The following is a 15067-nucleotide window of genomic DNA, read 5'->3' on the forward strand; positions in this document are numbered from 1 at the left end:
GGTGGGGTTAAGGAGTTGGCCCTTTAACGCAGTCCTTCTTAACCACTCTGAAGATGAAAAGACCCGCTACAACATCAAAGTGGCACCAGCTCCAGCACCTCCGTTCTCCACCCACAACCACACCATTGCCTTGCCGCCCCATTCAGGGTTCCCACAGGAGCCAACACTTGCTCTGTTCTTCCCTGAAACCACAGGCTGCCATTTTCTTCTTTGCTGCAGGTTTTTGTTTGTTTGTTAAATATAGTTGATTTACAATGTGTTAGTTTCTGCTGTGCAGCATAGTGATTCAGTTATGTGTATGTGTATGTGTGTGTGTGTGTTCTTTTCCGTATTCTTTTTCATTACAGGCTATTACAAGCTATTGGGTACAGTTCCCTGTGCTAGATAGTAGGACCTTGTTGTTTATTGCTTTAGGTTTTAAAAAAAACATATCATAGACCTAAATGTCAAATGTAAACTGAGGACTTTTAAGAAAGAACATAAGAGAAATCTATGTTTTGGGATCTTAAAGCTAGGGAAAGATTTGACACAAAAAAGCACAATCCATAAAAGGAAAAATTAACACACTGGACTTCTAGCAAAATTAAAAACATGTGCTCTGGGAAGATCCTGTTAGGATGAAAAGGCAAGTGTCAGACTGGGAGAACATATTTTCAAACCACGTATCGAACAAAAAACTAGTATGCAGAGTATACAGATAACTTGCAAAACTCAAGGGCAAAAAACCCCCAAACAATCCAATTGGAAAAAAATGAGCAAAAGACATGAACAGACAGTACTCTGAGAAGAATACACAGATGACAAGTAAGCACATGAAATGACTGAAACCAACATCATCAGTCATTCGGGAAATGCTTCACGTCAAAAAGCAGACCAGTGATTTTTCTGGGAATGTGAAGGGGTATGGGGAGGAGGGACAGGGAGAGATTATTAGAAAGAGACACCAGCAAACTTTTCGGGGCAACGGGTAATTTTGTTACCTTCATGGTGGTAATGAGTTCTCTAGGTATTTATAGTCTAGAATATATAAAATTACAGATTTTGAAAAAAAAAACCCACCATGAAATTTCAGTGCACACCTACAGAATGGCTAAAATTAAAAAACTTTATGACTAAAACATTACTTTGTACACCAGAAATTGACACATTGTAAACTGACTATACTTCAATTAAAATAAAAAAATCCTGGTAACAAGAGATGCTGGCTTTGATGCGGAGGACCAGATCATTCCGGGACTGCTTGGTGGGACAGTACAACCGCTCTGGAAAAGTGTGGCACTTTCTTAAAAAAACTAGACATACAATTACCACACAATGCAGCGATTATCCCCTAGGGCATTTCTCTCAGAGAAATGAAAATTTATGGTCACTCAGAAATGCTCACAGCAGCTTTATTCATAATAGCCAGAATCCGCCAACACCCCAGATGTCTCTCAAGAGGCGAATGGTTAACCAAAGTGTGGTCCCTCCACACCACGGATACTGCTCAGCAATAAAAAGGGAAAAAACTACTGACACACACAACAACCTAGACCAATCTCCAGGGAACGATGCCGACCAAACAAAAAGCCAGTCCCGGAAAGTGAGAAGCTGCAGGCGCCATGTATATATAACACTCCTTGAGTGAAAAATTATATGCGTGGAGAACATATTAGACATTGCCAGGGATGTGGGGGCAGGAAAGAAAAGGGTGTGAATATAAAAAGGCAACAAAGGGATCCTCGTGAGGGTGGAAACACTCTACATCTTCGCTGTTTTCGACGTAAATACCCTGGTTGCACGAGGTTTTGCAAGAGGTTGTCGCTGGGGGAAACGGAGTTAAGGGGATACGAGGACCTCTCTACATTATTTGTTACAACAGCATGAGACTAGTCACCTTGAAACAAAGACTAATTACAACAGCAACAGAAACATGGCAAGACATTCACAGTGGAATCAAGACAGAAGCCCTGGTGGAATTCACGGCGGAATCTGACGGCCAACGGCTGACCTGCTGCCTCAGCTGGTCTCCAGCAGAAATGTCCCCAGTACACCTCACCTCTGTTCTCAGGGCCAAGCACCAGAACTGCTGGGCTTTGTAAAATTTCTGAAATCTAGGGACACACATGAACTGTTTAATTACATTCCACCGAACAGGAAGGAATTGGTGGGCAGGGGGTGGGGGTGGTGTGGATCTGCTGAGAAAGGTGTTTATCAAGCTGATGAGAAGCCCAGTGGCCCCTGCCAGGCATATGAGGAGGTGCTGCTCCTCTGTGTCCTGTGATTCAGCCGTGCCCCTGCACAGTACACCCAGCGGAGCAGGAGGGCCTGATGGGCATCCACACTAGACGGTGGTGGACACAGGTCAGGCCTGCACTGCCAGACACAAGGTTCTCAAAACATCATCCCTGGAACCCTGACCGTGGGAGGAGCTCCACAAAAAGGCTCTAGAATGGCTGCATCTATCCCTCCCTGGTCAGCACGGGGCAACCCCCAAAGCAGGTGTAAGAAAGGTAACTTTCGGGGGGTGGGTATAGCTCAGTGGTAGAGTGTGTGCATAGTGTGCACTACTAGGTCCTGGGTTCAATTCCCAGTACCTCCATTAAAAACTAAATACACATATAAAATAAACCTTATTACCTACCCTCCCTGCCAAAAAAAAAGGGGGGGTATCTTTCATTCTGCTCAATTCTGCCATTTCCCAAACTTATGTGATCATGAGATCCCTTTCTTCATAAAGCAACTGACAGCATCTCAAGGCACAAGAGTCCACGTGGCTCGTTTTATGTGGCACACACCACATCCCTGGGTCGAGGAGAAGGACACAGAAGTGATGGGCTCGTGGACAGATGGGGACAGTGTTTTTAGGGAGGAGGTCGGGGAACGGACAGCCATTCCAGACCAATGTGACAAGATGAACAAGGCTAGGAATTGAAGCCATGGTCTGTGTGGATTCACATCACAGGCAGTTTGATGCAAAGTTCGAGGTAGGAAGTGGTGAGAGGCCAGGATGAAACGGAACCAGGGACCAATTCTGAAAGAGCTGAGGCTTTATCTCATAGGTGACGGGGAAGCCAGAAGGGGTCCTCCCTTCATTTCTATACCAAACACTGGCTTTGGGGCCACCACAAGGCAGGCTCCCCACTGGGTGGCAGGTGTGGAGTGGGGAGTGACGAGGGGAGGGCTCTGCGGGGGTCATGTGGGAGGGAAGGCAGACAGGAAGAGAAGGGCCAAGTCTGAAGGCTGTTGGAGCCGAGGCTGTGAGGACCCCTTCAGACACGAGGAGCGTGTCTCAGGGGTGGGAGTGGACAGGAAGAGCGACGATGCTGACCTTGCATCATTGAAGCAGCTTCTCAACACAGGTGCTCAGTGGGCCCAAGAGACAGAACTAACAGCATCGGAGCCTCTACCAGGAACCCGGGGTCCCTTACCTCGTGGGTCACCCACAACAGAAGCTCTCAACTAGAGATGGACGTTTGCTCCAAAGAACACAGAGCCCAGATCCCACCCCAGGTCTGTAGGAGAGAAAGTAGCTGTGTGTACTGCTGACCCGGGTTAACTGTGGTCAAAGTGGAACCAGCTGGCAGAACAGAGGCCCAAAGCAGAGCGGTGACTTGTGAAAGATCCCGGAGGGTGTCTCCGGCAGAGGCAGGGCGAGCGGCCGAGCGGGAAGGAGGGGATGCTTCCTCCCTGTTCCTGGCCCCAGCACCACCTCACTGGGAACGGGTTGCATCCTGAGCTCAAGAGGTAGGGAGCGCCTCCAAGGGTGATGTCCTGATGAGAGAATGGCGAGGGCGGTTTTCCCGCCAGGAGAGAAGCCGCCCTAGCACGCCCACATCCAGCTGGAGGTGGAAAGAGAATGGACCAAGGTTCTCAAATCAAACGCCCGTAAAGAAGCAGCCGTACTAGAGGGAGGTGGGTTCGCCACCAATGTGCTGTCTCTTCCCAGAGGCGACCCCCGAGGCCACCAGGGCAAGGAACCACAGGATGAATCTTGGCCTCACCAGGAAACTGGTCTGACAGGACCTACCAGGCACAGCAGCACTCTGCTTTCTGGACCCATGTCCCTGGTCAACTTCCTGAGCCTCCCAGGAGCTCAGAGCTTTTTTACAGGCAACGGGGGAAAGTGAAGACAGGCGTTCAACTCTTACCTGGAGCCGCATAACTGCAGGAGCAGCCCCTCATCAGGGCTCTTGTAAACACACACTAGAGAGTGAGGGAGGGCGGTGACAGGGGTGATCGCTGCTGTCGGCAAGGCCAAGAGAACGGGAGCCCCTGGAAAGGCCTGTTCTCACACTGACTGTCACACGTGGATTCCGAGGCAGAAAAACGTCACTGTGCATGCTGATAACCACTTACAAAAAGGAATCACGCTTGATTTGGAGAAAACGTCAGGCTCCCAAAGACTCCAAGGCGATTTCCCCCCCTTATTTCCCAAATTCGAGTTACTCTTTGTGACTTATTGAAGGGTCCAATTCCAAGCACAACCCTCACCAAATCCACCAGGTGATTATACAAACTCAATGTCGGCACTCGAATTTTGCTGTATTACGATATAGCTTTTGGGTGAGATCAGAGGGCCTCTTCACTTTCTACAGCATTTATTCACATATTCTTTCTTCTTTTGTTTTTAAAGAACAACATCTTATTTTTGGAATTATAAAGAAAACAGTTTTTACAGTCTTCAGTAAGTTCTGCCTATAGTTTCTACTATAAAGAGGGTTTTGGTTTTTTTGGCACCATCATAATGGGACTGCTCTGATTTACAAGCAGAATGCAAGTTGAGCGGTGGGTGGGCTGGCTTTCAGGGGAAAAGTAATGACCCAGACTAGGCAGTAATCGCACGGTCAAGGTCTGTGATCACTGAATGAGGTGGGCACGCCCCATCAGACCAAACACGCTGCCCCACACACCACTGAGGCAAAAGCGTCTCCTCGTCACTTTAAATGGCCAGCGTCACAGAATCATCCCATGAAATCAGTGGTCAAAGAGTTAACAAAATCTCTCTTGGGGACCCCTGAGAATCTTAAGTGCTAAACTAAAGGACAGCCTGACTATTTATTTTTCCTCTACCTGGTGAGAAAAAGAAACAAAAAAGCAGGCGTGAAGGGCAGGAAAGCAGGTATCAGAGGGAAGAAGGGGACAAAAATGTTCACTTGCAATTGCCCAGCTGTGGCTCATTAAAACTTCTGACCACACATCGAAAGGATGTGATGAGCTTTAAAAAGGAAACAAAACCAAAACCAAAACCAAAACCAATGCCTGCACCTGACGCCCCTTCCCCAACAGACCTGCAGCTCCAAGGTTTTCATTTAACCTGCCTGGGATGTGGCCTGTGCATCTAGGTTTCTTCAGGCTCCCCAGGTCAGCCCGCTGTGCCGCCAAGGATGAGAGCCACCGCTTAGACATCCACATGGTGCTCTGCCGCCTGCTGCACCTTCCCCAGGTAGAGGAAAGGACAATGGGAAGAGGGAAGGAAACCAGTTCTCCTGGTGCACTCAGCAGCTCCCACGGCAGGAACTGTACACCAGAAAGCGAAGGATCACACACGCATATAAGTGTGGAGACTCTCCATCAGCTTCAGCTGGTTCACAAGGCTGTGAGCCACAATGGGCATCTGCAAGTACAGTCTGTTTTTAGGGGCTGTGAAGAGACTCTGTCCCGGTCTCCAATACCAGGCCTCCTGGTGGGAGAAGACCAACACCCCCGCCCTCAAAACAGCAGCCAAAGCTAGGCCAGCTCCGCCCACACCCGGAGGGCCCTGGATGGGTCAGTGACAAAACTGCCTCCAACTTGGTGCACCTGCGCTAGACACCAGACATCGTACTGAGACACGTACTTAGTGAATCCTCACAAGTGGGTGTCTCGGCAAATGTCGCTGTGTGAGTGAGCAAACTGAGGCCAGAGAGAACACAGCACAGGAGATGGAGGCAGGACTCACACCCAGGTCCAATGATTCCAGAGCCTTCTCTAAACCACTATGCAGAGTCGTACCCTCTCTATAAAGCCCTGGGATGCAGGAATCACCGTACAGTGAAGAAATCCACTGGCACCTACATTTTCCCTCTACTACTCAGGGAAGGAGTGCTGGCTTTTGCACAGACTCCCATCCCAGCAGCCTGCCCCCTCCCCCGTATCCCTTCCCACTGGTAAAGTGTTTCTTTCCCCCAGGGGCAAAGCCATACAGCTAAGCAGACGCCAGCAGTGCCCAGAGAAGACACCCCAGGGGTGCCACCTGGCTGCACCCCACCCCCCTGCTGTCCTTGGCAGAACACATTTTCACCTCCTGGTTAAAGGGGTTGGGAAGGAAGAACTACCAATTGGCACCATCATCTCAGCTGTTTGGATCTGAAAGGCATCCAGGCAGTGAGGAAAGTGCAGAGGAATTTGCCTTGAAGGGATGTGTTCGAGGGCAGACAACACAACACGCCTGGGCTCTGCAGAGACCTGACACCAAGATGAGTCTCTCTCACTGTGCCCTTGAAAGACGGACAACCAGGACCAGCTCAGAGTAACCAACTTGTGGGTGTGATTAGGGGGTGAAGGGAGGGGGAGGCTAATCTTCAGGGCAGGAGGCCTTCTTAGAACTCTGCATCAGTTAATGAAAAGCATATGGAGGGCTGCCCAGTGTTCAGAGGCGAGCACACAGCTTTAAGAGATGCCCCTGCCTAGGACAGAGCCTCTCTTCCACATCCCAGAGCAACATCAGAGCCTTCCGGCCACCTCTGAGGCTTCCCCCTCCTAATTCAATTCAATATGTCAGCACTTGCAATGACAAGACCCTCTCAGGCTCCCATACCACATAATTCCCCATATACAGTGAACACAAACTCCGGAGGTAAAGAGAAATGAGATCATGACTCACCTCTGCTACTTGCTGTGTGACCTCTGACAAGTGTCTTGCCCTCTCTGTGCCTCAGACACATCATCTATAAAATGGTGCTTAACTACGGACCGGACCCTGGGCCTCCTAGTACTGCAGAGGTGACAGAGTGAGACGAGGCCTGGGGAGGCATGCAGAGCAATGCCTGCCAACGTCAGTGATCCACATACAGGGACCATCCCAATTTCCACCTCAAAAGCTGAACCATTATGAGTTTCGACCATTTTTGAACTACAAAACCCAGCAATTTCATATGCCTCGACTTAATACACTGAGTAAGTGATCCTATCTTTAAAAAACCCTTGCTTTTGAACAGGCAGGGTGAATCTAATATTCCCTCTGATTCGCCCAACAATGACAGGCCTTATGAAAGAAAGGCCTGGCATAAATGCAAACACATTTCTTCCACTTGGGCTGTAAAAGCTGAAAATGGCTCCCAGGTGTGAGCAGACACAATAGGCCCGGCCTTCTCCACAAGGTCACCACGGGGGTCAAAGTCGAGCCGGCCATTTTCGGATTAGGTGCACACGCTCGGGAGGCTTCCCCCCGGGGTAAGTGGATTAGAGCAGCCACCTGCAGGAAGTGGGCGCGGGGAGGAGGAGGAGGAGGAGGAGGAAATGGTCCCTGTTGGAAGGAGGCTGTGGCTATGGGCAGGGGCCAGCTCCTTTCACACGGGAGATTGTGCAACTGACACAGCACAGAGCGCCCCGCTTCCCTTCCCGGCCTCAGGTCACATGGCCCCGCAGGGCTTTCGGTGCCCACTGCTGGAAGGAGGGACGTCCCTCCCAGACCATCCATGCTGCACCAGCTACACTGTTCCCACTGGATCTACATTTAAAGCTTACACAGTCATCAGAAAAAATGAGACAGAGGGGGGAAAAAAAGCCAAACACATAACAAAGGCCAACTCTCAACGACAGACCCTACGCCACCAAGTTCCCAAAAAAGGCAGTGACCTCCGTGACCAAGTTCCTATTCCATGGGCTCGCCCCTTCCTCGGCCCCCCAGACCCCACAGCTGGTGTTCGCTTCACTTTCCCAGCAAATGATTTGCAGATGGACTGCTCATCTGGCTGCTTCACCACCCCCGCTCTCAAAGAAAGAAAAAAAAAAAAAGGAAAGAGAGAAGGAAAATGACAAGTCAGGACTGTGTGTAATTTGGCAGGCTCGCCACGGAGGCCTCAGCGGCTCCTTTCCCAGCGAAAGGCTCCCTGAGACTCGGGGCAAGAGGCAGTCTGCACTGCAGAACCCTTGGGAAGCTTCCGGGACAGAGAGCTACTTTCTTTGTAAAGTGGGTGTTGAACTTCCTATTCTGAGGCTCACTGGGGGTGCCCAGCGTCTGATGAGGCTGCAGGTCTGAGAACCAGAGGGCCTGCTCTGTCTTCCAACAGGAGCTCACTGGTCCTGCCCAACAGCCGGCCCGCTGACAAAGGGGAAAACGGGCAGGGAGCAAATCGGACTTAAAATGGAACCAGCCACGTCCGACGAGCGCTTCTCCCGGGGCTCCTCCAAGTGCCGGCGGGTCGGCTGAGCATGGCGGGGCTCTGTCTGATACCTGCAACTGACACTCAATTGTAGAGGGGGGAGAAAAAGGAGGTCCACGTCATGTCACTCCATCTAGGCACTGTCCCCATCTCGCACCCCATCGGTGACAGTGGTGACACATATCCCGGCCCTTGCCTGTATGACAACTGTTTCCTCATCTTCCTCTGCAGCTAGACGCGAGTCTCTTGAGGGCAGGGACTCTGGTCCGTGGGGTGAGCTTGTTCACCCTGGGCTTCCCGTGGAGCCTGCACTGGTGCATCTCCCAGCGGCCTTGTACGTGAGCTCCTGGGCCCCAATCTGGGCTCCCTCTGCTTTCCTCTCACTTCTTGTGCCCCCTGACCACCAGGATGACAGCCTCCCCATGGCAGAAGGCCGGAAAAACAGGAGGTACGTGGGTCACAAAACCTGGAGAGCGGAGGGCAGGTGTGGGCCCCAACTTCTGACTCCCCCATCAGGACAGACGAGTATGCCTTTGCTCACCTCTCAGATGCTCCTTTTAACTTTCACCTGGAACAAAGCAGCACCATTCAAGTCTCAGTCGCAGGCAAAGATTTATCTGATAAAAGTGACTGATTATCAGCAGAAAGGTCAGTGGTGCTGAGAGCACTCCCTGCACAGAGGCAGGGCTGTGGGGCGGCGGCGGGAACACCCACAATGGAGAGCACAGCAAGTCTCCTGCCATGGGAGCCTGTTCCCTGAGTGCTCCCTGCCTCCCAGTAACTGGTGAAGATCTGATGGGAAGGCTGGCGTGATCACCAATGAATTAAGAGGAGACCAACTCACAACAACCATGAGCCTCAAGCCCGCAGCCTCAATCAGGCAGATCTGTGCCGCCCACGTTTCCGGAGTGTCCATTGCACCCAGCACTCTCCTCTGAAGTAAATACCCTAACCAGGGCTTTGAGCCCCACATCCCAGACAATTGCGTGTCCATGCCCGTGCCAGTGACGTGGGGTAAGTGTAACTCCTGCACTGCCCTCCAAATGCTAAGCGGCTGGGTTGGTAAGGACTCCACACGCAGCCTGTGGCCCTGCCCCACATTACTACGTAAGTTCAGGCCGTGGTTCTCAATGGAGGGGTCCCAGCCTTCAGCACCAGCATCACCCGGGAAGCTGTGAGCAAAGCAAATTCTCCAGTCGCACCCCAGGCCTGCCCAATCAGAGACCAGGGCTGGGGCCCAGCAAGCCTTCCAGGGGATTCTCATAATGGTCCAGTTTGAGAACCACACACTTGATGGGGCAGCCACAATCTCCCCAGGAAATAGGTGTGATGTTTTATCTGGAGGAAAAGGCATCTGGGCAAAGTGAGTGCATCTCTTGAAGACACAGAGGAGGAGCCACAGCCCCCATTTTACATGTCCTCTCCTGTTAGCTGCTTTCTGGCTGGGGCCATGGGTCTGGGAACCAAACTGGCCACAGGCAGCTCAAGAACAAGGACGTTCACACCTGACTGGGGACTTCTCAACACTGTTCTCGTTTTCTCCCTAAAGGGTCTCGGTGACTGCTAACCCCACCATCCCAATGTCAGTGCGTCAGAAGGCTCGCAGCAAATAAGAAGCCAATGGCCCAGACAGGGTTGCCTCTTACCCCAGTGCCCAAGCTGACTGCCTTCCTTCAGCAGCAGGGACAAACTGAGTTCTTGCTGGAGGATGCCCCTCAGACGCAGGAGGCAAGAACTGCCCACTTGCACATTTCCTATCAATCTTGATTAAGTCTACCTTTAACCTGGTGATGAGTGGGACCTGCCAACAAATTCCTCTCCAGGAAGATGCTCCATTACCCTGGGGAGAACGGCTACGTCCACCCCACCTGTACACACACCTACAATCCTCACAGGTCCAGCTGCCTCTCAGGATGGAAGGAGCTCAATCGTCTGAAGTTACCACTCCGCTTTTTAAGACAAACTATGATTTCATACTTGTGGGGAGAAACATCTTGGTAAAAAAAAAAGGATTTTAATATCTATTCTTTCTTCTGTCTGCGCACGCACACACACACACACACACACAGAGTTTTAGCAATGCCATGTGACTGTTTATTACTCAGTGTACTTTCACCTGATTATTAACAGTCTCAGCTCGGGTCCCCAAGCTGAGCATAATTTTCTGGAGTTTGGGGCCCCCTTCTCCCTGGCTTTTGGGCTGGACTCTCAGCAAAACTAATTCGTCCCTCCAGCCCAGCTCATCACAGCCTCCCCGTGAAGCCTTGCTCTTTAATTATACTTTAATGTGAATTGATCTTCCCATTAATGAGCCTGTAAAGAAGACTGATTGGGCCACCTTTTTCCAGAGGGCTTGCTCGGCACACGGAGAGTTAAGGATTGCTTTTGATTTGACTTTCCCAGCAGATCCAGCCAAGGAAAGCTCCCTGCATCCTTCCCTTCCCAGCCTGGGGCTCCCGCATCCCGGCCCAGTGCTCCTTCCACTTAACTTGCTTCGAGTGGGGTCACAGACAGGACACCAGGTTTCCTTCCAGCCAGGTTTTACTCTCCGGAAGTTACAATAAAGAGATGTTAACTACTCCATCCCTTCTATTTAATCAGTTTCTCTGCAGTGAAGAGGCCACAGCAAAATACACAGCTGTGTAGTTATATCCACCTCTGATATTTTCACTTAAATTATTCATATTCTCAGTCTTTCAGGTACCTTTGCTAACATGAGAGAAAAATATTTTCCTCGAAAGGGAAAAAAAAAAAACCAGATTACGTTTCAGATTCCTGGTGCCAGGGGCCTGGGAGGAAGGGGCCAGTAGAAGTGATTGCTTAGGGGGAATGGGGTGTTGAGGGGTGCACAGCACTGAGAATGTACTAAAAGCTGCTGAAGGGCACACTTTAAAATAGTTAAAACAGTGTTTTATGTTGTGTTAGTTTTTTTCTCAAAAAGAAAGTTTTCAGCAAAGTGTTTTTCAAGATTCAAAGTGAAAGGTATTTCAATGTGTTTTCAAATGCAACATAAACTGAAGGGTTTTAATAGCACAATTACAATGTCACAGGCAACTGCAATGTATCTTAATCCAAACCTCCTACCCGATCCAGGCCAAAGGTAGGGGAGAAGGAGCGACCAGGAGTGGTTATGGGACAGGGTCTAAAACACATCAACTGGAAAAGAAGTTATATGGACAAAGCCAAGGGCCTTATGGGAAACATGCTGCAGCTAATACGCATGAGACAAAGAACCGCCCTGCTTTAAAACTAAAGTCGATTTTACAGCAAGCTTTTTCACTCCTAGGACTGAAAAAGAAAACCCAACCATTTCCACTGGAACCAATCTTCTCAGCGATACAAGAGCAGTAACACCACAGGAAAAGCGGAAATTTTTCTTCCCCAGAAATGTCACTTACGCATCACACAAAATTACTGTTGCTGTGGGAATTGTAACTTGAGTTTCCTGGACTTCAAATTTAAAAAAAAAAAAAAAAACCCTCAAACGTGAAAATCTACCGGCAGATTCTGCCCCCGTTAAACAAAAGTCTGTTTTTCTTCTTCTAAGAACTATTTTATCAAATTTAGCTCCCTTGCTCCAACCCAATCCTATTAAAAGCTTTCCTTGAGTTTAATGCTTTTTTGTTATTAAGGACAAATGGCTTTGGTATTATCCTTAGAATACGATGCAAATAAAAATCTGCTCTTTGACAAATACTTTAATTGAATTAGATTCCTTTAAGCAAAAAGTATTAACCTATTTTCCTGAATGACTCCAGGTCCTCAAACTCTCAAAAACTGTGTCTTGAGGCCCTGATAGTAAAGTTGGACTCGAGACAAACCCCTTTTCCATGCAGTCCTCCCCACTATGACCTCAGTGAAACAGGGTGCTGCCGTCCGGGGGATCAGCGCTCTGTCGTGTGAGCTCTGTCGTGTCAGGCTTACTGACACGGACTTGGGAGACAGAACACCAAACACAGAGATGGAGAGCTGACCTCAACCAGCAAACAAAATCCTGAGGCAAAAAAGTCCCTAATTACAGGTGTCTGAGCTGAAAACCACAAAGCTGCTACCTCTCCTAAAAGACAGAATGCAGCAACTGTGGTAACGGTACAGCCGCATCAGTATTTCTTTTGTGACATTACTGTCCCAACTCTTAGTTTCCGAGTCACGGAAGGAATGTGAAAGCTGCAAGAGTTCTTGTACCATGTGTTTCAAACCCTTCATTTCAACAAATGAGAAAAAAATGGCAGTTTGTCCCAGGGCACGTCATCAGAGACACAGCTGGATACATGCCTGGTCCCCCCTATCCCTGGCACCTGCCCATAACCTTGTCCCCAGAAACTTGTCCCCGCTCCTCTAACTCACATGGCCTCAGCCATCTGGTCCCTTTCCACATTCTGATTATTTATCTCATCCTCCTCCTGCCCACAAATGAGACAATCTGGAGACTAAGGGCTCTTGATGGGAACATTTATTAAGCTCACTGACCAACCACATTTGCACACAGTGTGGCAGGAGCCTCCCACACGAGATGGCATTATATCTTTTTGAGGTCCCGCTGGGACAGCCTCAGGGCCCCAACTGCAGGGGCACAGCAGGGACCCACTAAATGTTTGTTGAACATGTGATACCTTTTAATGCTATGGTTCTGAAAAGCCACAAAACACACCAGCAAAACATGCTCTTCAAAGCCGGAATGGCTGGAATCATCACGTGGCTGGAGATGCCAGGCTCATCCCCCGTGCAGGTCAAGGTGAGGAAGTAGTAATGTTCAGCTGTCGCCTGCTCTGCTATTTTCTCCCCTGTCCCTTGCATGATCCACTTGGGAAATATGGGAAGGCATGAAGGATGACAGCAAAATTATCTACAATCCTGCTGCCCCGATGTCATGCTGCTAGCCCAACTCTGCAGGCACTAAACCCAGGTATCTAAGACCAGAGGCCCACAGAAAAAAGGAAGATAAAGACACTTCGGTGTTTGTAGTTTCAGAGAAATCACTGATCAAGCCCGATGGAGACCAGCTTCAGGCCAGAGGTGATATCTGCCAATACTAACCTGCATTTTCCAAACTGAATCAAAAGCGGGAGGGAGTCTTTTTTTTTTTTCCTACTTTACATATTTTAACGCTGTCTAATGGAATAGCAGGAACAAGGCCAGCCAACCCCACTGCTCCGGGCACTTGGGCCAAGGAACAGAAATGTATTTTTAGTCATCGGAGCAAGGCGTGATTCAAAGTGCCCCAGGCCCTGGGGGCAAGCTGGGGGCCCTGCCCGTGGCTGGCTCAGGGCGGGTCCACATCACCTGCCACACTCTTGCACCCAGTGCGGGGGGTGGGGGTGGGGGTGATGATGAAGGAGCAGCACGTGGGCACCTGTGTCCAGTCCCTGCTTCACCTCGTGATTTTGCAACTTCCAGGAACTCGGGCAGCCTCCGTTTCCTGTCTGGTAACACAAAGATGCTCTCTGTGGCCCTGGCTTCCCAACCAAGTGAGGAGCAAGAGGAGGGAATGCAGTGTTTCTCAAACTTGAATAAGTGGGCAAATGGCCGGTGGACCTTGTTAAGGCAGCTTGTGATCCAGTGGGGCTACTATGAGGTCTGAGATCCTGCATTTCTAATGAGCTCAGGGCTGATGCGATACTGCTGGTCCAGAAACTGTCCTTTAAATAGCGAGGAATAAAAGCATCTTCTGATGCACTGCTCTGTGAGCACACCAGGGATGGATATGTCCCCAGGTGGCCTCACATACGGGTGACTCATTTAATTCAACCAGCAATAAAACACCTTCCAGATGCCAGACACACAGGCTAAATGGACAGAATAAGCAGGTCAGATCCTTGACTGTTACCTTTGGGACGATAAGCTACAACCTTCATTCTCACAATTCACAGGTATGAGAAATGATGCTCAGGTTCTGCGGCCTTAAGGGTGAGATCATGCCAAGGTCCAAGGGGCCAGGTGACAACTAAGCACCAGCCAGCAGCAGGAGCCACCATCTGTCAATCACCCACTATGGGTCACGCAGGGCACCAGGACCTTCCTGTAGATCGTACACCCCTAGAACCCCGGGCTCACTTTCCCTATGTGTACAACAGGCCAAGAACACATTCTGTAAATGAGGAAAATGAGGTTCAGAGAGATGAAGCTGTCCAGAACACAGAGCTGGGCTACGATTCTAACCCCTGCTCCCCAGCCGCACAGTGCCTTGCAAAAGGTTAAGCCCAAGATCATGTTTCACAAGGACACGGCATCTTCTGAATGCTGGGCCCGTGGCCAGCAAAAATTGGAGACCTGCAAGCTACACCAGCCGGTGGACGGATGACGCCTTCCCGCCAAGTCCCTGTGCTCAGCTCAGTGTCGAGAAAAGATCTGGACAGGTGCACCGAAGACACCTAACGCCAGCAAAATCAAGAACAAATAGAATCAGGCAGGGCGGAAGTGGACAAGGAAATACAGCATGAAGAAGGAGCTGGGGGAGTGGCCAATAAAATCTAGTCTAGAAAACTGTTGGACTCATGACTGGTTTATCTGGAAAGACCTCTGGGCGAGTTCTAAACAACGGAGCACCTGCACCTGACAGCCACAGAAGGCGGGTAACTCATGGAGCTTAACTACCCAGCAGAGGCTCGTCACAGCTCTGCCGATGACAGTGCCCCCCACCCCCAACCCCAGTGCCCTCCTTTCTTTCTCATTCAAGTCCCTTGATACCATTTTTCATTTCCAGTGCGTTGTCTATAATGATT

At 49.9% G+C, this 15067-nt stretch overlaps 1 protein-coding gene across 6 annotated transcripts in view; it reads right to left on the reverse strand.

Annotated features, from left to right (window-relative positions):
* The window catches only part of LRIG1 (leucine rich repeats and immunoglobulin like domains 1), a 470674-nt gene that overhangs the window by 49304 nt on the left and 406303 nt on the right, over positions 1-15067 (reverse strand). The gene's annotated exons all lie outside the window — the stretch shown is intronic.

This window comes from Vicugna pacos, chromosome 17 (genome assembly GCF_048564905.1).
Source record: "Vicugna pacos chromosome 17, VicPac4, whole genome shotgun sequence".
NCBI lineage: Eukaryota > Metazoa > Chordata > Mammalia > Artiodactyla > Camelidae > Vicugna > Vicugna pacos.